The 22,379-nt window shown below is 42.7% G+C and overlaps 1 protein-coding gene and 1 non-coding gene across 3 annotated transcripts in view; one reads left to right on the top strand and one right to left on the bottom strand.

Moving 5' to 3' along the window:
- The window catches only part of FAT3 (FAT atypical cadherin 3), a 767,497-nt gene that overhangs the window by 200,048 nt on the left and 545,070 nt on the right, over window positions 1–22,379 (top strand). The window lies entirely within an intron of this gene.
- On the bottom strand, window positions 20,152–20,260 carry LOC139031949 (U6 spliceosomal RNA). The gene has a single exon (XR_011484498.1). It is a non-coding gene; the product is annotated as a U6 spliceosomal RNA (small nuclear RNA).

The following is a 22,379-nucleotide window of genomic DNA, read 5'->3' as shown; positions in this document are numbered from 1 at the left end:
AAAGGCACAAAATTCTAGAAAATATATAGATTACTTAATCCAGTTCAGTTCAGTCGCTCTGCATGTCCAGCTCTTTGCAACCCTACGGGCTGTAGCACTCCAGGCCTCCCTGTCCATCACCAACTCCCAGAGCTTACTCAAACTCACGTCCATAGGGTCAGTGATGCCATCCAACCATCTCATCCTCTGTCGTCCCCTTCTCCTCCTGCCCTCAATCTTTCCCAGCATCAGGGTCTTTTCCAATGAGTCAGTTTTTCGCATCAGATGGCCAAAATATTGGAGATCCAGCTTCAGCATCAATCCTTCCAATGAATATTCAGGACTGATCCCCTTTAGGATGGACTGGTTGGATCTCCTTGCAGTCCAAAGGACTCTCAAGAGTCTTCTCCAACACCACAGTTCAAAAGCATCAATTCTTCTGTGCTCAGCTTTCTTTATAGTTCAACTCTCACATCCATACATGACTACTGGAGAAACCATAGCTTTGACCAGACGGACCTTTGTTGGCAAAGTAATATCTCGTTTCCCCATCTATTTGCCATAAAGACATGGGATCGAATGCCATGATCTTTGTTTTCTGAATGCTGAGTTTTAAGCTTACTTTTCTCACTCTCCTCTTTCACATTCATCAAGAGGCTCTTTAGTTCTTCTTCACTTTCTGCTAGGGTGGTGTCATCTGACTATCTGAGGTTATTGCTATTTCTCCCAGAAATCTTGATTCCAGTTTGTTTTTCATCCAGCCCAGCATTTTGCATGATGTACATAAGTTAAATAAGCAGGGTGACAATATAAAGCCTTGATGTACTTCTTTCCCAATTTGGAACCAGTCTGTTGTTCCATGTCCAGTTCCAACTGTTGCTTCTTGACCTGCATACAGATTTCTCAGGAGGCAGGTCAGGTGGTCTAGTATTCCCGTCTCTTTAAGAATTTTCCACAGTTTGTTGTGATCTACATAGTGAAAGGCTTTGGCATAGTCAATAAAGCAGAAGTAGATGTTTTTTTGAAACTCTCTTGCTTTCTTGACCCAACGGATGTTGGCAATTTGATCTCTGGTTCTTCTGCCTTTTCTAAATCCAGCTTGAACATCTGGAAGTTTATGGTTCACGTACCGTTGAAGCCTGGCTTGGAGAATTTTCAGCATTACTTTCCTAGCATGTGAGATGAGTGCAATTGTGCTGTAGTTTGAACATTCTTTGGCATTGCCTTTGTTTGGGATTGGAATGAAAATGACCTGTTTCAGTCCTGTGGCCACTGCAGCATTTTCCAAATTTGCTGGTGTATTGAGTGTAGCACTTTCATAGCATCATCTTTTAGGATTTGAAATAGCTCCACTGGAGTTCCATCACCTCCACTAGCTTTGTTCACAGTGATGCTTTCTAAGGCCCCCTTGACTTCACATTCTAGGATGTCTGGCTCTAGGTGTGATCACACCATCATGATTATCTGGGTCATGAAGATCTTTTTTGTATAGTTCTTCTGTGTATTCTTGCCACCTCTTCTTAATATCTTCTGCTTCTGTTAGGTCCATACCATTTCTGTCCTTTATTGTGCCCATCTTTGCATGAAATGTTCCCTTGGTATCTCTAATTTTCTTGAGGAGATCTCTAGTCTTTCCCATTTTGTTGTTTTTGTCCATTTCTTTGTATTGATCACTGAGGAAGGCTTTCTTATCTCTCCTTGCTATTCTTTGGAACTCTGCATTCAAATGAGTATATCTTTCCTTTTCTCCTTTGCTTTTCACTTCTCTTTTCTCAGCTGTTTGTAAGGCCTCCTCAGACAACCATTTTGCCCTTTTGGGTTTCTTTTTCTTGGGGATTGTCTTGATCTCTGCCTCCTGTATGATATCAGAAACCTCTGTTCATAGTTCTTCAAGCACTCTGTCTAATCAGTTGAATCTATTTGTCACTTCCATTGTGTAATCATAAGGGATTTGATTTAGGTCATACCTGAATGGTCTAGTGGTTTCCCCTATTTTCTTCAATTTAAGTCTCAATTTGGCAATAAGGAGTTCATGATCTGAGTCAGTCAGCTCCCGGTCTTTTTTTTGCTAACTGTATAGAGCTTCTCCATCTTTGGCTGCAAAGAATATAATCAATCTGATTTCGGTATTGACCATCTGGTGATATCCATGTGTAGATTATTGTCTTGTGTTGTTGGAAGAGGGTGTTTGCTATGACCAGTGGTTCTCTTGGCAAAACTCTGTTAGCCTTTGCCCTGCTTCATTCTGTACTTCAAGGCCAAATTTGCCTGTTACTCCAGGTATCTCTTGACTTCCTACTTTTGCATTCTAGTCCCCTATAATGAAAAGAACATCTTTTTTGGCTGTTAGTTCTAAAAGGTCTTGTAGGTCTTCATAGAACCATTCAACTTCAGCTTCTTTAGCATTACTGGTCAGGCATAGACTTGGATTACCGTGATATTGAGTGGTTTGCCTTGGAAATGAACAGAGATCATTCTGTCTTTTTTTAAGATTGCATCCAAGTACTGCATTTCGGACTCTTTTGTTGACTATGAGGGCTACTGCATTTCTTCGAAGGGATTCTTGCCCACAATAGTGGATATAATGGTTATCTGAGTTAAATTCACCCATTCCAGTCCATTTTAGTTCACTGATTCCTAAAATGTTGATGTTCACTCTGCCATCTCCTGTTTGACCACTTCCTTTTTGCCTTGATTCATAGACCTAGCATTCCAGGTTCCTATGCGATATTGTTCTTTACAGCATCGGACCTTGCTTCCATCACCAGTCACATCCACTGCAAGTTTGTGATTTGGCTCCGTCTCTTCATTCTTTCTGGAGTTATTTCTCCCCTGATCTATAGTAGCATATTGGGCACCTACCAACCTGGGGAGTTCATTTTTCAGTGTCATATCCTTTTGCCTTTCCATGCTTTTCATTGGATTCTCAAGGCAAGAATATTGAAGTGGCTTTCCATTCCCTTCTCCAGTGTATCACGTTTCTCAGAACTCCCCACCATAACCTGCCCATCTTGGATGGCCCTACAGGGCATGGCTCATAGTTTCATTGAGCTAGACAAGGCTGTGGTCCATGTGATCAGATTGGTTAGTTTTCTGTGATTGTGGTTTTCAGTCTGTCTGCCCTCTGATGGAGAAGGATAAGAGGCTTATAGAAGCTTCCTGATGGAAGAGACTGACTGAGGGGGAAACTGGGTCTTGTTCTAATAGGCAGGGCCATGCTCAGTAAATCTTTAATCCAATTTTCTGTTGATGGGCCGGGCTGTGTTCCCTCCCTGTTGTTTGACCAGAAGTAGTCAACTAGAAGTCAGGTCTCCAGCTGGCTTCCATGCCCTTCATGCTGTCCATGACTAAGCTCCTGAGAGCAGCACCAGTCACTTCCCATTCTGGGTATAGAAAATGGTTGGGTCTTAGATCAAACATAGTCTAATTTGAATTGATTACTTAAATTAACCTTGAAAGAAATAGAAAACCCAACAAGATTAAAACCATGAAAAGGAGACTTCTAACTCCATCTCTGACATGTAGAGAGTTAGGATATTTTCACTCTTAACACTACAATGTTGACTAAAAAATATACACAACCTAAAAGTTGAGAGTTATTTTTTTTACTTGGCAGACAAAACTGGAGACTTAACCCTGGGACATAGCCTATCAGATAACTTTAAGAGACTGCTCCAAAGAAGTAAGGGAGGGACTCAGCATATATAGGAGTTTTTGTAATAAAGACCAGGTTGTTGGAACATGGACAGATTAGTGTTAATTAAAGAAAAGCGGATACCTCAAGTTAAGGGATTTAGCACTTTTCTTTGTTATGGGGAGATGCAGGAGTCTTTTATCACTTCCTGTGATGTGGACCTCAGTTATATGAGGCTAGTATCCTGTGCCTTCTGCTCGTGAGTGTCCTCAGGGTACACCATGGCCAGGGATGGCTGCAGTGTCTGATGGCTTGATGACATTCACTCTCCATCCTGAGTTCCCTCAGGTCTTACCTTCTGGGCTGATGGCTGCAGTATCTTATATTTACTGTCCTGGCAGGAAGCATCCTTAGTCCATAGTAACACCGGATCCAACTGGACATTGACTTTTCTTGGAATTTGGTTACATGGAATGGAAACCAGCAGGTGCCATAAACTAGTAGGACGTTTTAATAGTAATTTCAATGAATTCCTGATGGCTGAGAACAGACAGGTGGAAGACTGCAAAGCTCCTGCGAGTTGAGAGCTAAGTGGGTCACCACTGTTCACAGTCTTTACCTCTGGAACCCGGGTTTCTCAGGTGGCTCAGAGGATAAAGAATCCTCCTACAATGCAGGAGACCTGAGTTCGATCGCTGGGTCAGGAAGATCCCCTGGAGGAGGGCCGCCACTCCAGTATTGTTCGTTGGAGAATCCCGTAGACAGAGGCACCTGGCGGGCTACAGTCCCTGGGGTCACAGAGAGTCAGACAGGACTGAAGTGGCGGAGCACATACACCCATGCCTCTGGAACCTGCCTGGTTCCAGAAGGTGCTCAGGAAGAAGATGCTGGAAAGCGCCCCTCAGGGCCTCGGGAAAGGGGGTGGGTGAGCAAAGGGGCTCCTCCAGGCCCTTCTCCTTGACACAGGGCTGTTCTGCAGTGGTGAGGGCTTTTCCAGAGCTCAGTTCTGACACCTCATCCCCGATGAGCGAGGGGAACTGGCCCCGCTTCAGCCATCCCTGGCCTCTCCCCTCACCTCAGGGAAGAGAAATAGTGGGCTGGCCAGAATGTTCCAATGGCCTGTTACAAGCCATAGTCAGCAGGGGAGGGAGTTTGAGGAAAGAGACTGAAAATGTTACAGCCAGGAAGACTGTTAGGGGAGAGGGGAGAAATAGGCCTGTGCTCCTGGACAGGGCCGGAAGGCACCCCTGAGACAGGCTCACTAGCCTGAGACACAGGAGCGCGTTGGAGGACACCCCTCTCCCCCACACCCGGGCCCTGCACCAGCCAGCCTCCAGTGGGAGTGCTGGGGGGGAACGTGAAGAGACCGCGAAACACGGGCTCTCTCTGAGAAACAGGAAACAGCAAGGTCCAAACGCCCAGAGAGGAGGGACGGGGAAGCCCCCTGGAAGGATCTGAAGCCTCGGGTACCCAACAGCTACACCAAACATGAAACAGCTTCTCTCCTCGCCAGGTTAATACGGATTCTCACAGTAAAGTCCTGTTTCTTTCAGTAACTGTTATTCTATGCTACACGTCTTGCTTTCAGTAAGAAATGATCATTCCAAAAGGCAAGAAAAAAATTCTCTCTCATACTCACACACATGCACACATGTGCAGACACACACACACATACAGTCTGATGAGACAAAACAATCATAGAACCAGGCCCAGAAATCACATGGATTTTGCAATGATCAAAAAATTTTAAATAGTTATGGTTAATATGTTATAAAGGCTCTAGTGAAAAAAATAGACAAGATACAAACCCATGTGGTTAATGTCAGCAGAGAAGTGAAAGTTGCTCAGTTGTGTCCAATTCTTTGCGACCCCATGAACTATACAGTCCATGGAATTCTCCAGGCCAGAATGCTGGAGTGGGCAGCTTTCCTTTCTCCAGGGGATCTTCCCAACCCAGGGATCGAACCAGGGTCTCCTGCATTCTAGTCTCCTGGATTCTAATCTGCTGGATTAGTTACCAGCTGAGCCACAAGGGAAGCCCAAGAATACTGGAGTGTGTAGCCTATCCTTTCTCCTGCAGATCTTCCCAACCAGGGATTGAACCGGGGTCTCTGGCATTGCAGGTATATTCTTTATCAACTGAGCTGTGAGGAAATGATTAAAATAATAATAAGAAAATAATGATAACAGAAACAAAAAATGCCTTTGATAGATTCATAGGCAGATTTAATATCACTGAAAGAATAGGTAAATTTTAAAGTTAATCAATAAAACTTCCAAAACTGAAGGTAAAGAGAAAAAAGCGTAGGGCAGAAAAGACAAGTTGTGTAGGCAACTCTCACTTGCAAATATAAATGTGAAAATCCCAAATAAATTATTAGCAACTGAACCCAACAGTGTAACCTACAAAAATACATTATGTCTAAGAAGTATTTCTCCTAGGAGATAGTGCCACACTAGGATATGTGTCAACTAAAAAAACTGGTTAACAGATTAAAGGGGTTAGTTAAGTAATTTGCTCAGTCATAGAGCTGTTAATGGGTGAGTAAGATGCATAATTCAGAGCCTAAGCTCCCCACCCTCTATTCTGTTTCTGACAAAGACTAAAAGAGGTAAGGGGAAAGGGAAAAAGAAGACCTCAGTGGCAACAAGTGGAAGCAGATTGCCATCACTGAGCAAGATTTCTCATTATGCTGACCTCCTATTAGGGTGTTTGTTTCTTCTCTATTTTACCCAGTCTTCTAAGTCCCCACCCTCAGTGTCGTCTTAAATTGTTCTGTTTCTAGGTTTCTCACTGACTATCTGTGTTTCCTTGAACCACTCCTACTCCCGCTTATTCCATAAAAAGGAGGGTTGCCTTTTGGACCATAGGCTCCCAGAAAAAGCAAGTTAAATACGATTCATTGCAACATGTGATTGTGGATATTACAGACCAGGAGAACGTGGATGTTTAGAGATGAAAGCTGGGGATAACATCTAAGATGGCAAAATAAAAGAGTCAGATTTGAACTAGACCTTCAAATTTGGGGTTGCCATTTTCAGAGGTAGAGTAGATCTATAAGAATGTTCTAGTCCATTATTAAAGGTTTAGATGTGGGAAGGTGTAAGTCCATATAGGTAAGTCTGCTCCAGCGAGAAGAGTTTGAATTAAGGAGTGGTGGAAGATAAGTATGGGAAATATTGGTTATGGATTTTATCCTATAAAGAAAAACAGCTAAAGGTTTTAGAACTTTTATCTATGAATTTATCCATTTGTTTCTCCATGTAGCAAATTGTTGTTGTTCAGTTGCTAAGTGTTGTCTGAATCTTTGCAACCCTGTGGACATAACAGGCTTCCCTGTCCTTCACTTCCCCCCAGGGTTTGCTCAGATTCGTGTCCATTGAGTCATGATGCTATCTAACCATTTCATCAAGCATCGATTCTATGTTAATCTCTCTGCCGTTATTCCAGAGTACAAGGGTTAAAAGGATGCAACTCCTGCTTTCAAGGAGCTTTGCAACTGAAAAGACAGATGTGTCTGTAACTGAAATGCTCTGGAACAGGTGCTGTCCTGATGGAATGTATGACTGGGGATGGGAGGCCCAGGGGGTAGTGATTAATTTCATCAGGCAGGAGAAAGAATAGCAAAGAGTGGGAAGAATCTCATCCCAAGGAAACTACCCTGGATGGTTTAGAATAGATGATCCATCTTTGTCAGGTCCTCAGCACTGTTCCTCAGTGAGCGCTGGTGGATTTGGAGGTCTTCCCTCTGTATTTGGTCCCAGCTTGACCCCTCTGTGTGTGGTCGTGGCCTCCGAGTCCAGTGTGGCCAGTGGGTAAGGCTGCCTTACTGGCAGTTGTCCTAAAACTTCTCATATTTACTGCTGTTTCCTGTGTTCTCCTGGCCATTTCTTCCCAAGCAGAACTCTCCTGTTTGACAGATCCTTCACTTCCAAGTGTAGAGGTTGCTTCTCTTTTCCTCAAGTTTACATATATCATTCTTATCATGCAGGATTCTTTCCTAATGCCTTCCTGTGGTGCTTCAGAGAAGCAAAATGATCTTGAGGTACATCCGGGGGCGGTATGTGATATTCAGGGCGGCAGAGCCTCTCAAACCCTGTTAAAAGAGGTCGTACTATTTGGGAGGAACTTTATATCATGATCTCATCCAGTCTTCTTTTGAGTGGTATCAAAGGATGGGCTTCCTAGGTGGCGCTAGTGGTAAAGAACCGAGCTGTCAGTGCAGGAGACATAAGAGACTCAAGTTCGATCCCTGGGTTGGGAAGATCCCCTGGAGTAGGGCATGGCAGCCCACTCCAGTATTCTTGCCTGGAGAATCCACGGACTGAGGATCCTGGCTGGCTGTAGTCCACAGGGTCGCAAAGAGTTGACCAGCACAACTGAACCCACAAACACACACACACAAAAGGTGGCATGAGAACGAGGCTCCCATTTATTTATACACTGACATCTTTGAACTAATTGGAGAACTTTTCAAAAAAGTATGCATTTAGTGGGGTAGAGAAAGTAGGAAATGGGAGTGGCCACAAATTTTCTATTCTTAGACAGTTTGCAAATATTTAAAATTTTCTACGACCAGTAACATTTTGCTTTTTGCAAAATCAGTTTAAGCTTTTCCTATTTCATGACTTAGTTAAAGTCATGAAAGCTTTGACTCTTTTAGGATGTAATCTTGACACTTTAAATGTGACTTGTTATTGTAAAAGCAGTTAAAAAAAGCTTCATGCTTTGGTTCATGCATACATGTTGCTTGATTTATATACGGCTTCTTATATATCCTACCCAGGCACCACTGAGAGCTCAATTTCCTCCTTTTAGTGTGGCAACAGCAGAATTTTTAAAAGGCCTCTCTTTTACCATTTGAGCCATGCATTCTATGACTCTGTCTTAATGTTTCTATGGAGATTGTCTTGTTCTTTGAGGAATTGTTTTAGGAGTTAGTAATCTAGAAAACAAGAGCTATTTTATTTCTTATTCCTTGTGCTACCCCTGTCCCTGATAAAACCATATTTTAGTAGCAGTTTAAACACTTCCTTTCTAATTGTATATTTAGCACATAAGGGATCCTTAAAAATTCTTTTGTAGCTAATTGTTCCCTTCCTTAAATAAATAGCTTAGTGCTTTCTAAATTAGAGTAACCAAGGGAACAGCATCTGATTTCCCCAAACATAATCTGATTTCTTTGCTTTATGCACATGATTAATTTGCTGGCCGGAAAGCTGTGCAGACTGCACGGACTTCTAGAATTTTTTCCAAAGGGAAAGATAACTTATGTGGAGTCTTTCCAGTTATGGGCTCCATGAGCCTGGCCTCGATGGGCACTGATTTCAATCTCTTTCTGGGAGCCAGGAACAGCACATCCTAGTAGCTCCCAGTGGGCGAATTCCAGGTGCCTCTGGGACCCTGGCACCTGAAGTTGCCAATGTGGATTAGACAGACACATCCTTCTAGGCAACAACAGATTCTCCAGATCTGTGCCCTTTTCCCAGCCAGCCAACGAATCCACCCTACAAACCCAGGAGACGCCTCTGTTTCTTCATGACATTGTCAAGTTAATGACTGACGAAGTTTTCCCTTACTATCTTAGAAAGCTTGACCTCTGGAGATAATTAGAGAAAGAGACCCTGGAAGACTGAACTTTTCTGAAGATGACAATTATTCTACCTGCCAGAGACCTGCCTTGAGGGAAGTCTCTTTGTTCAGGCTTAAACCAGATGATTTTATTTGCAAGAAAAATTAGTTAGATACTGCGAAAGAGTAAAAGGGGCAGAGTATGTTTGAGAGAGAAAGATAGGGAGATGGAGATTGAGTGGTAACACTCAAAGTATTCTTTTTGAAAAAATTGTTTATTCATTCATTGGATGATGGAACGAATACTAAGTGTTGGGTGCTGCTGAGGAGTTGAGGATACAGAGGTGAAAAGAAAGGCAGGCACGTGCTCCTGAGCTTATCAGAATGATGCTCACATGCTATTACTTCATCGTGCTCAGTCGCGTCCGACTCTCTGCGACCCCATGGACTGCAGCCCGCCAGATTCCTCTGTCCGTGGGATTTTCCAGGCAAGAACACTGGAGGCAGTTCCCATTTTCTCCTCCACTGTTACTTCATATGTCTCCCAAACACCCAGAACACTGCCTAGGGCACTGCCTAGGCACTCGATAAATAGCTGTTGAGGGAAAGCATGAATAAATAGTAAAAGTGAGTTTCTCTGCTGTCAGTAAAGTGTTACCATCTGAGTTTTCAATACTCAGTACCTTGGTTTCTGTTCATGCTTGTAGTGTAGTTTGCCTGCAAAACCCTGGGTTGATTTGAGAGGAAATGCCCTTGATTACAGACATATAACTAGTCAGGACTGATCAGATTGAAATTGAATGTAGACCCTTAATTTAATGAGGAGAGAAAAAATTACCCAAACAAGAGCATGTGTAATTATGCTAAATTTCATGACTTCAGGGTCATAAATGGATTTTTCTTGATGTTCATCTGACACGAATTAATTCCAGTTGTGGCTGACTGTGAAGCAACGGCTTGTCGGGTCCTTTATAATAAGAGGGCATTAATTCCTGTTAAATTATGATGAGCCTCCTGCAGAATCATCTATTTCATTCATATGGATATAGCTAATAAGGAGACAATGAAAGTCCAAGGGGATCAGAAGGAGGCTTCTGCTGTAGAAACTGCCATGAGGCAACGTGGCAAGGGAGAGCTTTAAAGCAAGTGTCGCAGCCAGCTCGAGGTGCTGTAACAATATTGCACAGACTGGGGGCCTTAAAGAACAGAAATTTATTATCTCAGAGCCCTGGAGGCTGGGAAGTCCAAGATCAAGGTTCAGGCAGGCTTCAGTCTCTGGTGAGAGCTCTTTTCCTGGCTTGTTCGATGGCCCTGGCCTCGTGTGCCTCTTCCGTCTGACTGCTTGCCCAGAGAGATGGAGAGAGGGTGGGATGGCAGGGGTCACAGGGGAGGAGACACGGCCCCTCACGTCTCATCTTCTAAGGACACCAGCCCTGTCGGATCCGGGCGCAGTGCTCATAACCTCATTGCGTCTTGATTACCTCCTGCAAGGCCCTTTCTCCAGTACACACACTTTGGTGGGTTGGGGCTTCAACTCATGAATTTGGGGGGCATATTTGAGCCCAGGCCAGTGGGACAGCTTGCAGTGCTTTCTCTGCTCAGCTGTGTCCACCTCGCTGGTTACTTAGGTTCTCTGGGTCTAATTCTCCTAGCTCCACGTGCCAGGGGAGTAAGAATCGCAGCCTGAGTCGAGAGAGTGAGTTGAATCTACCAGTAGCTGAGAGATGTTGTCCAGGGCAGGGTGTGTAGGGGGCACTGGCCAGAGGCCATCCCTCCGCCACCCTTACCACTGTGTCCACTGGGACTGCATTCTCTCCCTGACCAGGCTGGGCTCCAGGGTTATAGGCAAACTTGTGGTGTGGATGCCCCTTTCGGTAATCAGTGGATCATATTCTAGGGGGGCAGAAAAATCTGCAGAAGCAGGGATTCAATGCAGAATGTGTGACAACTGGAATAAGTGGTGATGTTGAGAAAATGAGAGGATTAGCAAATACATTAACACCAATGGAAATTGTGGAATTGTGAGGCTCAGGAAGGCATTTTTAATGACTTGAGTAAATGAGAGAGTGACTTTAATTCTATTCTTTCAAATTATGGGATTAGGCTAAGGCCTTTCTTTGATGAGAAAATAAAATGGAATCATTTTCAGCAGGACTCCATCTTAAAAGTATGCCCATCTTTAAATATTTTTCTTTAATAATCCTGTCAACTGTTAATGAATTAAACATTATGTATAAAAGTGTTGTTTTTATTTCCTGCTCTGCAAATAAGTCTCCTGAGAAAAGAGTCCCTGTCTTTTCTGGGCTTTCTTCTTGTTGTATTTGAAATTAAATTTCTCTAGCCAAGTGTTACATATAATTGTTATTCCTGATTTTAGCACCGATGTTAATAAATGTCACCCCAGAATATTCACTTTGTTTATTAACCTGATTTAATGAAATTTTCATATATATATGGGGACACACAGTTGAGCCCAGGGCAGTGAGATATATATATATATGGACTTTCCAGTTGGCACTAGTGGTAAAAAAAACTGCCTGCCAACGCAGGAGACATGAGATGCAGGTTCGATCCCCAGGTTGGGAAGATCACCTGGAGGAGGGCATGGCAGCCCACTCCAGTATTCTTGCCTGGAGAATCCCATGACAGAGAAGCCTGGAGGGCTTCAGTCCGTAGGTCACAACAAGTCAACATGACTGAAGCAACTTAGCACATCTGCAGGCATTCACACACACACACACACACACACACACACATAAACACAAATTGGACAGCCTGAACCTTGATATTCTTAAAGAGATAAGCATAGTTTCCCCATCTTTTCTTTGTACTAAAGAAAAAAACTTCCATCTAGTGTTACGCCAGCTGCATTCCAGTACCTTTGTAGATTTTTGTTAAACATGCTGGGTGTGCCTGCGTATTAAGCCCTCCAATGAGCTAGTATCAGTCCTGTGCTGTAGTTTATCAGCGGCATTTCCTCAGCTCAGCAAATGCATCTTCTTCATTCATTCGGCCTGTGGCGTAGTTGTCAGTTGGTGCTATTTAGTGTGACAGGTAGAAGGAAAATAAGCTGTGCTTGAAAGTGCTGTCAAATTATTATCAATTTTTGGTCCCAGTCCTTGTATTTGATATTCAAAAGGAACCCTTTCTTTTAGGGCATTGAGTACAACATTAAATCAGTTCCATGAGCTAACGACCGTATCTCACGGTTACGAGCTGGTGTGCCTGCAGACCAACACACGCAGCTCAGAGTCACTTTTGCTGCAGTTTTTCATTGCAGTGGACTCGCAGTTTTAATTTTCTTTTGTGTTCTGCCCGTCTCAGACATGTTCTGTGCTGGCAGTTGGGATAACAGACCTTGAATTTCCCTAAATGAAGTTGAGTGGAATGGACATCAATCTTTGACTGCTAAATTGTGCTGTTGCATTGGTTTATCTACTCAGTGGTAAGAAACAACCAAGAGCATGCATTCTAGGAAAAGAAAAAAATGCATGGAAGAAGCAAGGGTCAAAATATAGGGGATAAAAACAAGTCCAATTTTTAGATTGTTTTTACCTGAGGATCTTTTTTAGGATTATGAGTCTTATCTGCTCTGTGTAAGGTGCTCTGTGAATTTTTGTTTGTTGTCATCAGATGTACTGCAGCATAGAGATTCCACAAATCCAGAAATCCTTTTTACTGTGTTCTGTCCTGGCTTATTCACCTGTGTGCTAATTGCTTTTTTGTGGCCATTTAAAAAGTTCACTGTAGTTGAAATTTTTGTTGTGTGTGTGTGTGTGTGTGTGTGTGTGTGTGTGAATAATCACTGGGACTAGTTTAAGGGAAGAGTGGAACTTTAACTATGCTTTTGAGACATCTGAGAGATTATGATATGATGACCCCGTTGCTGGACATATAATCTGAGAAACACCTTTGTTGAATCAATTTGAGTTAACCTGAAGCCCAATAGGCATATCCCCACTTTTTCCATTAGGGGGAGGGGGGCCCATATTTTTGCTATTGTGTGAATTCTTGTGTCATTTGTTTTACATTTAATTTTTAGTGAGTAAGCTCGATAGCTGATGGGAGGGAGGGGGAGTTTATTGAGTAACTTTCCAGATCAGTTTCTGACCTGAACTTCAGCTGCAACTAGCATGATTTCAGACATGCCAGGTCCTCATTTGCTCATTGGCCTACTTGACCTTCCTGCCAGAACCAGGCAAAATAAAGAATAAATTAAAAATACGCCTCCTTTACTTCTGTTTTCCTGGAATATAGTCTTGGGGACATAAGCCAAAACTCTGAGGAAAAATAAACCTTATCAGAAGGAAATTTCCATATATCACACTAGATTTTTTTCTTGATATGGAATGTTAGATACAGTTGGTATATGGGACAATTTCATGTACATAGATTGGAAGCTCTTAAAGCTGTGGAGACACTCAGGCAATGAAATAGGAAAACATAATACATGAGAAATGATGAAGCTAGGAAAACCTCTAGGCAAGTTACAAAGTCAGAATTATACACTTTTTAAACAAATTTTTTTAACTATAGTGGATTTACAATATTGTGTTAGCTTCAGGTTTATAGCTTCATATTTTTTTCATTATAGGTTGTTGCAGGATATTGAATATAGTTCCATGTGCTATACAGTAAATCCGTGTTGCTTATCTATTTTATATATAGTAGTGCGTATATGTTAATTCCATCTCCTGATTTATCCTTCCTCCTCCCTCTTCTCCTTGCGTAGCCATAACTTTGCTTTCTGTGTCTGTGAGTGTGTTTCTGATTTGTATTATGTTTTTAGGCTCCACATGTAAGTGATACCATATAATATGTGGCTTTCTCTGCCTGACTTAGTTCACTTATGTGATAATTTCTAGGTCTGTCCGCGTTGCTGCCGATGGCATTATTTCATAGAATGACCCACTTTTAAGGGAACAGTGAAGGATGGTATTACTTAGGGTGCGCATGCTGTTCACATTGTGCTAGGTACTGTACAAAGTTCAAAGTTGAACCAGACCAAAGTTTAGTAGAAAAGTGCTTTAGCTGCCATGTGTGGGTGTGCTAAGTTGTATCTGACTCTTTGTGATCCTACAGACTCTAGCCTGCCAGGCTCCTCTGTCCATGGGATTCTGCAGGCAAGGACACTGGAGTGGGTTGCCATTTCCTCCTCCAGGGGATGTTCCCGACCCAGGGATCAACCCAGGGACTGAACCCGCATCTCTTCTGTCTCCTGCATTGGTAGGCGGGTTCTTTACCACAAGTGCTGCCTTGTACAAGAACAATGATAGTTGCCCAGAGAAGTAGATGTATTTTTATGAGACTTGAAGTAAGGAGAGACTGCATCTAGTTCATTGCTTCTGGAAGTGTGTCTTCTGGTCTGCCACTTGTTGGATATGCAGTTTCATTGGCCCCATCTGAACATATTCTGGGGATGGAATCTGTATTTTAATGATCCTTCTAGGTGTTACTGATGCTCGCTAAAATTTGAGAAATATTCTGTGCATAAAGAGAGACTTGGGGTTTTGTGGGGGAGGTGGTATTTAAATTGAACAAGAGGAGCAGACAGAACGTGAGTAGGCAGTGCAGGAAGGCAAAATTGCAAAGTCCTCAAGCCACCATCTATTTTAGTGCCTCCAACTCTTAGAATGAAAGATTTATTTTATACTTAATCTACATTCGTCGTGCTTTTGCATAAGGCTGTTTCCTCTGTTTTCGTTCTCCGTGGAATTGTGAATCATGGTGATCATATTTTGTATAACAGCCTTTGCTATATTTCAAGGAGAATATTAAGTTCCCCACTGGCTTTTCTTCACCAGGCTAATTAATCCTCGTTCGTCAGCCTTTTCTCCTACCTTCCAGCCCTTTTATCATTTTCATTGCTCTTGTCTGGGCTTTCCCCAAATTTTCCATATTTCTCCAAAGTTACAAAGACCCAAATTATATCTGGTGCTTGTTGAGATCTCTGCCTCAGCAGGCAAAGTGGATGAATATCTTGAGTCTCACATATTATTTTTTCTTTGTGAGAATTTACCTACAGAAATAAGAGACTGTGGGGCAGTGTTTTTAACATACTGTCCTTGGATCCATGGGGAACTTGGGATTGATTACATGGAATCTTAGCTCCATGTATGTACTGGCCTTTGTCTGCAGACTCAATAGCTATCGTGATTTCTACATATGAATAAAAATGCATTTCTTTTTTTCCTAACTTATTTAAGTATAATTCAGTTTGTTCAGGCGCTCATTTGTGTCCAACTTTTTGCAACCCCATGGACTGCAGCACACCAGATTTCCCTGCCCATTACCAACTCCCAGAGCTTGCTCAAACTCATGTGGTTAGCAAAGTTCAAAAAACAATTTTTTTAAACTACTTATGATGTCTTAACAAAGTAAAAGTTGAACTCCCACAGTGCAAAACTATGCAGTTTTTAAAGTCAGTAAAGGAGCCCTTCTGGGTTTGAAAACACATTCATTGGGGCAAAAGTCCAGACAGTCAGCACAGTGGCCTGTCTTCATCGGAACAATAGGAACAAAAGGATCCATCTTGCATGATATCAGCATAAGCCACGTGACAATCAAGTGGTTAGAGTATGTAAAAGAGCATAGGCGGTGACTGACAGAGGACAGTGATTATTTCTGTTGACTGTCTGTTGGATCTCACATGTGCCTTTAAACGATCACTTGTTCTTCTAGTCCCAGAATCCTGAGATCTTGTCGGTCAGTGGTGCCACATGTTTGTCCATCTGCATCTCTGTTCTTATCTCTCTCTCTTGTTTAAGTTTCTGTGGGTAGGGGACGAGGAAAGATTCATTATGGAGAGCTCCTCAGTCCGAGTTGGGCGTCCCTGTGCTATATCTTGCCAAAAGAGGCCCCTTCACACTCGATTGGAGGTCTAGAATTTCAGCATTTCCTGCTTGAACTAAAAGCAATAAAAGGAAATAGTGTGGGTGGGTTTGCTGAACAGCACCAAGTTGAAAATTTAAGACACTTTTCTGTATGGTCATTTGAGTTTTCACCAAGAACATTATTTCCATATACGTTGACAGGCAGGAGAGGAAAATTTCTGACCCATGAGTCTGTAAAGCGTTGAAGACTAAGTAAATGTTCTTAGCAGAGCTGAGATGAAGGTGTGGCCAGTCTCAATGGAGCCTTTCATGGAGGAGAGGGTGTTTTCATGGCCCAGGCTCTCTGGAACTCTGAGACCTGTGAGTATTATCTTGGTGATGTTGGCATAGGGTGTCCTTTCATTAGTTGCTGTAGAAACAGGGGACGCCACACCTACCTTCTCCGTCTAATTTGCATGTTATGCAAGGAGGCCTCAGAGGGCTGTTGGACACATGCTTCTTTGAGGGGTCACTGCTCAGTGAGTAATGCTCAGTTCTTATAATTTATTCTTGTGCATCATGCTGGGATATCATCTCCTATCTTTGTCACTTCTGTTCATCTTGTATTCTTAGGCTTTGAGTTATTTTGCTTATAAGAAAATCACTTATCTAAAAACAGGGCTTCCTAGGTGGTACTGATGGTACAGAATCTGCCTGCCAATGCAGGAGACATAAGAGACAAGACGCAGGTTCCATCCCTGGGTGGGGAAGATCCCTTTGAGGAGGGCGTGGCAACTCACTCCAGTATTCTTGCCTGGAGAAGCCCATGGACAAGCGGCCTGGTGGACTGCAGTCCATAGGGTCGCAAAGAGTTGGACAAGACTGAAGTGACTTAGCATGCACATCTAAAAACAAGCTGGCAGAGACCATCACCCCTCCAGGCCCCTAAGTCTTACACAGGGCACTAGGAGCTATAATGAAATCAGGACCTCCCCTAAATCTACAAGTGAAAGTCTCAACCCAATGAGAGTCTGCTGTTTCTTGAGCAAAGCAGAAAAACATGTCCTGGGTTGGTATTCTGGCCAATACAGAATACTTGATGTTGATTAGAAAGTTAGACCCCTAGGTGATTTCTCTGGCACATGTGGTTTTCCATTGCAAAATAAAATGTAGTTGCATTTATAGAATTTTAATTTTAGACTGTTTTTTCTTATTTTGCCTTTTTAAAGCATTGCATCAGCTTTGTATTTCTTCACTACCTCTTTGCCAACAAGAAATACAACACACAGGCTTAGATGATGTTCTGTCTTGGAAACATATTTGACAAAGCTACATATAGTAACGGCATAATTTTCTCAGCAGGAGAGCACCACATACTACTCTCTTGCAACTGGGCTTTAAAAAAATTTAAAGAATACACTTACTTGGATAAATGCGGCTTGTGTTTTAATATTTTTGCAGTGACATCTTTGATTCTGAACATTCCCAGTTGAAAAAAATATGAAACTTTCTTTTCCTGATGTGTGAGAGGGAAAATGGATCCTCCTGCCAATTTCAGCATGAAGAACCACGGTGCCTGTTTAACTTGTTCTCTTTGTAAAATTATAAGCCTAGAATAATCCTGCCATTTCCCAACTCTGAAATATGTTTTCATCTGATCTAATTTATTCAACAATGAGTGCTGACCGCGTTCCACAGATTGATCATCCTCTCAGTTTGTTACTTGCCTTGGGTACTGCATTCCTGGATGTTTGTGTGTTCTTGGCGAGTCTGAATCAGGATGGGCATAGAATCAGAAGCCCTGGAGTAGGAACAGATGCCCCAGGCTCTTAGCTAATCTGTCCTGCATCACTGGAATAGCAGAATTGTATTTTATTCCCCTTGTGCTGGCCACAGTTTCAGAAGAGTGGAGTCTCACTGGAGCAAACTTGCTCCACACTTCATATATCCATGGCTGTGGTTTAGAAAGACGCTGCCTTGTCATGGTTGAACAAAAGAACATCTATAGTGTCAGAAAGGAACAAAAATACCAGTAGGCACAAGGCAGGTGGTTCAAAGCATCTGAAATCTAGGACTAACTTTGGGGGTTTCCCTGGTACCATTGGCTTTGCAAGGTCCAAGTGACCCCCTGAAATATACTTTGTTATAATCTCCACCACTTTGCTTTTAATTTTAAAAAGTGTTATATTTCTTTGGCTGCGCTGGGTCCTCGTTGCTGCACTGGGCTTTCTCTGGTTGCAGCCGTTGGGGCTGCTCACTGCAGCGACTTCTCTTGTTGCGAAGCATGGACTCTAGGGCGTGGGCTCAGTCCTTGTGGTTCCCGGGCTCTGGAGCACAGATTCCAAGAGCACACATGCTTAGTTGCCCCAAAGCATGTGAAATCTTCCCCGGCCCAGGGATCGAACCTGTGTCCCCTGCATTGGCAGGCAGATTCTTAACTGCTGGACCACTGGGGAAGTCAGCATCTCTACCACTTGAAAGGTGAAAAAGAGTGTGAATAACCATGTGGGTCAATGTATTCGTCTCCCAGTATAAGATTTTTTTTTTCTTTGCGGTGTTTTAAACAAACCACCATCCCACAGACAGAACTCCTTAAAACCTATTTAACTTTTCATGTTAAATTAATGATAATTAATTTCTATGACCCTTGAATTAGTTTCTTATACATTTTTCTTTCTTTGGGAAAATGAACATGCTGTTTTGTTAAGTGTGTGTAAGAAACCATGGGCAGAGCCACCTGGATCAGATATCTCTAAGCTTCATCAGTGCTTTATCCTGTACAGGACACTGACTTGGCTTGTGACATAAACAGCTCACGTGGTTGCCACCAGTCCCTTGAAAGCAATTAGCATTTTAGCAACCCACCCCAGAAACTGCCTGACAGATGAGGTTTTCGTGAGGCACAAGATCACTTACGAGGCACTGTTGTTGAGTGGGTCCCGGTTCACAGAAACTGGTGAGATGCTTTCTCAGGGCTCTTCCACGTCCTTCAGAGGCACAGATCTGTCCACATCCTGCTGAGAAAGATGGACGTGTCTGAACTTTTGGTGGGAGCAGAGGGTGGGTACCAGGACACATGCTGGAGGTTAGGCAGCAGCCAGGAAATTTGGCCAAGGCAGCTTGCATGTGTGCCTTAGATAATACCAACCATACAGAATGATCCTGAAGATGGAACAAGGGAATAGAGGATAAAATGGCTATTGAGACATTCGTTTGGTTAATTTCCCTTTTCAAGTTTAGAAATGAATTCCTGGTCATCATTGCTTTTGTACAACCTGCTCTTTTGATAGTTCTTAAGAAATGGTGCTGATTTTGTTGTTGAGTTTAGTTTAGTTCCTACTTTAAGACTGCTAACCTATTATGAAGGTTATTTCTAAATCACAGCTATGGGGAACAGTTTGCTGTCAGCTGGTAACAGGCTTGTATTTCTCATTAGATAATTAAACCCATTCCACTGACTCGATTTTAAATTGTACACTCTCAAATTCAGCATTCAGTTTAGTTCAGTTCAGTCACTCAGTCGCGTCCGACTCTTCAGCATTAAAATACATGTATTGGATACCACTTAGATACTTTGCTGGATTCTGGAAATAGCAACATGAAAAGAATGGACTCTGCTCTTCTGAAAGATATGCTATGGAAGACAGATGTGTAAACCAATAACTACCAAGGGGTATGATAGGTGAATGTAGCCACAGAAATGCTAAGGTAAAAGCTGAGCATGAAAGAGGTCATTACCAACTTTGCAGGAAGAATATGTGACTCAGGGAAGACTCAGAAAGGAAATGATTCCTGAATCGAGTTATCAGAAGGAGAGAAATTTACCAGAAAAGGAAAAGACATGATGGAAAACATACTGGACAGAGGCAGTATGAGCGGAGTTGCATAGATGGGAATTGTTATGTAACTTAATCTTTTTTCTTTTACATTTATTTTTATTGAATTGTAGTTGGATTATAGTGTTGTGTTGAGCTGCTGCTGTTCAGCAGATTGACTCAGTTTCCATTATGGTTTATCACAGAATACTGACTGGAGTTCTGTGTTACACTGTGGGACCTTGTTGTTTATCCACTCTATATATAATAGTTTGCATCTGCTAATCCCACACTCCCACTCTTACTGTCTACCACTGCCTCCCTCCTGGCAATCACTAGAAAAATATGTAATGCTTCATGAATTTGCATGTCATCCTTGTGCAGGGGCCATGCTAATCTTCTCTGTATCATTCCAATTTTTTAGTATATGTGCTGCCAAAGAAAACACAGTTTTAAATCACTCTGGATGGGAAAGAATTGACTTACAGAATCTAAAAAAAATAAAATAAAATTGAAAACAAAAAGAGCCCAACTAAAGCAATAGATTTTGGCTCTATTAATAATGGCGTATAGTATCACTGGTGCTCCCTGTGGATATTTAAGCAATAGCGGTTCTTAAATTTAGGTGAGAACCATCTTCTTTAAATTTAGGAGAGGAAATAGTAGTAGTAGGTTTAGAAGCTGCTTTCCCCTTAAACCAGCAGGTGCCCATGTGTGCCTGTTGAGTGGGGGGGCGGCTCTGAGCTGAGACTCGTAGCCTCCTTTCTACGCCCCCAATGGGGGCGTCACCTGGGGCATGTCACTTAGCAGAGTCTCTTTCATCTTGATCAAAATGAGCTATTTGTGTTTCTATCTAAATTCTCCTTCCAACTCTGATCTCATTACCTATCAAAACACCTTGTAATACATTTTGACACATGAAGGAGAATAATTCACCTGTCTCAATGGTTGCCTCATACTGGATAACTATTTCATAATACTATTCCATATCTTTTAGATTACTTAGTAAATGTATTTTATGTAGTGATAACCTCATACCCTGAAGAAGCCATTTACTAGGCTAGAGAAGCAGTTACTTAAAAAAAATATTTAGGGGCTTCCCTGGTGGCTCAGTGATAAAGAAACCGCCTGCCAATGCAGGATACTTGGGCTCCGTCCCTGACCCAGGAAGATCCCACGTGCCTCGGAGCAGCTAAGGCCGCGCCCCACAACAATTGAGCCTGCGCGCTGGAGCCCACGATCCCGGAGCCCGCGCGCCACAAGAGAGGCCACTGCCTGGGAGGACCCCGCTGTGACTAGAGAGGCCCCCATGGAGCAGCAGACCCAGCAAATGAATTATCTTAAAAATGATATTTAGGAATAGCTGTAACAATAACCAGCCTCCGTGAAGAAGTTAAACAAGCCTCCTCTCTCCCCAGCAGAGAACACAAACTTGTCCATTATAACACCACCTAGCATCTCTCTGACTTGCTGCCTTGTTGTAATCCGGTCGCCCTCCCCGTGTGACGGGGTGTATCACGTCATCAGAAGGCGCCGTGCGCGGCGGCAAAGATGCAGCTTCGAGCTGCATCTGCCTCTTTGTGCCTTCAGGTCCCCAGGAAGCATCTGATTGGCCTACCGACCCTGCCGCCCTGGGGACCACTCCAGCCAAGAGGGCTCATCCCCCGCCTGCAGTAACAGATGCATAATGTAGTTTGCTTAGGGAATGTGTTCGGGTTCTTTTCTGAATCAAAATTCCATTTGTTTGTTTGTTTTTATTGACATAACTTTGCTGAGAATTGCCTTTGTGGTATGTGTTACTAGCAGAGCTGGAACCACCACACATAGAGTGCTTTCAGTCTTTGCAACACATCGGTGTGCCTGTTACAGCTTTTAGGAAATCACTCTGCTTGGAGAAGAAAACATTTGTTAATATTTGGACCTCCTGGCCAAACATAATTCTAGTGTTCAGAGATTATCAGCAAAGCAAAGGAGTGTTCAGAGAGGCTCTGGCCTCTCCCTGGCCCCCTCCCCATGAGACTTCTGACTTACATTCACCAAATCTGAAAGCCCTTTAGTGCAGGCTTCCTGCTCCCCTCCCCCAATCCATATTCTATATTAAATTATTAGTGTTCTCTATATAAACTCTTTGGGAAACCAGAATCCTTATTATGACTTCTGGATTTCATTTTCCTTACATAAGCACTTAATGATAAAACAGCTTTCATGAGCACTTAACATTTCTGTTCCTGCTAAATGTTCTTAAATTTCATAGTAGTATGCTATGTTCATTTCCATGTAGCATTCTTAAAAGTGGCTTAATGCAGTGCATGGTCCCCAACTGTTTTGGCACCAGGGACCAGCTTTGCAGAAGACAGTTTTTCCACAGACCAGGGGTGGGATGGTTTCAGGATGATTGAAGCACGTTACATTTATTATGCACCTTATTTCTATTATTATTATGTCAGCTCCACTTCAGATTAAACCCCAGAAGTTGGGGACCTCTGGTTTAAGGGTCTTGCACACTGCTAAGTCAACCTGACTTTCAGGAAAACCTTGTATAGGTTGTAGGTGATGGATATTTATAT

This window comes from Odocoileus virginianus, chromosome 28 (genome assembly GCF_023699985.2).
Source record: "Odocoileus virginianus isolate 20LAN1187 ecotype Illinois chromosome 28, Ovbor_1.2, whole genome shotgun sequence".
Classification (NCBI taxonomy): domain Eukaryota; kingdom Metazoa; phylum Chordata; class Mammalia; order Artiodactyla; family Cervidae; genus Odocoileus; species Odocoileus virginianus.
The sequence above is the reverse complement of the archived record's forward strand: the minus strand, read 5'-3'. Positions and strand labels throughout refer to the sequence as shown.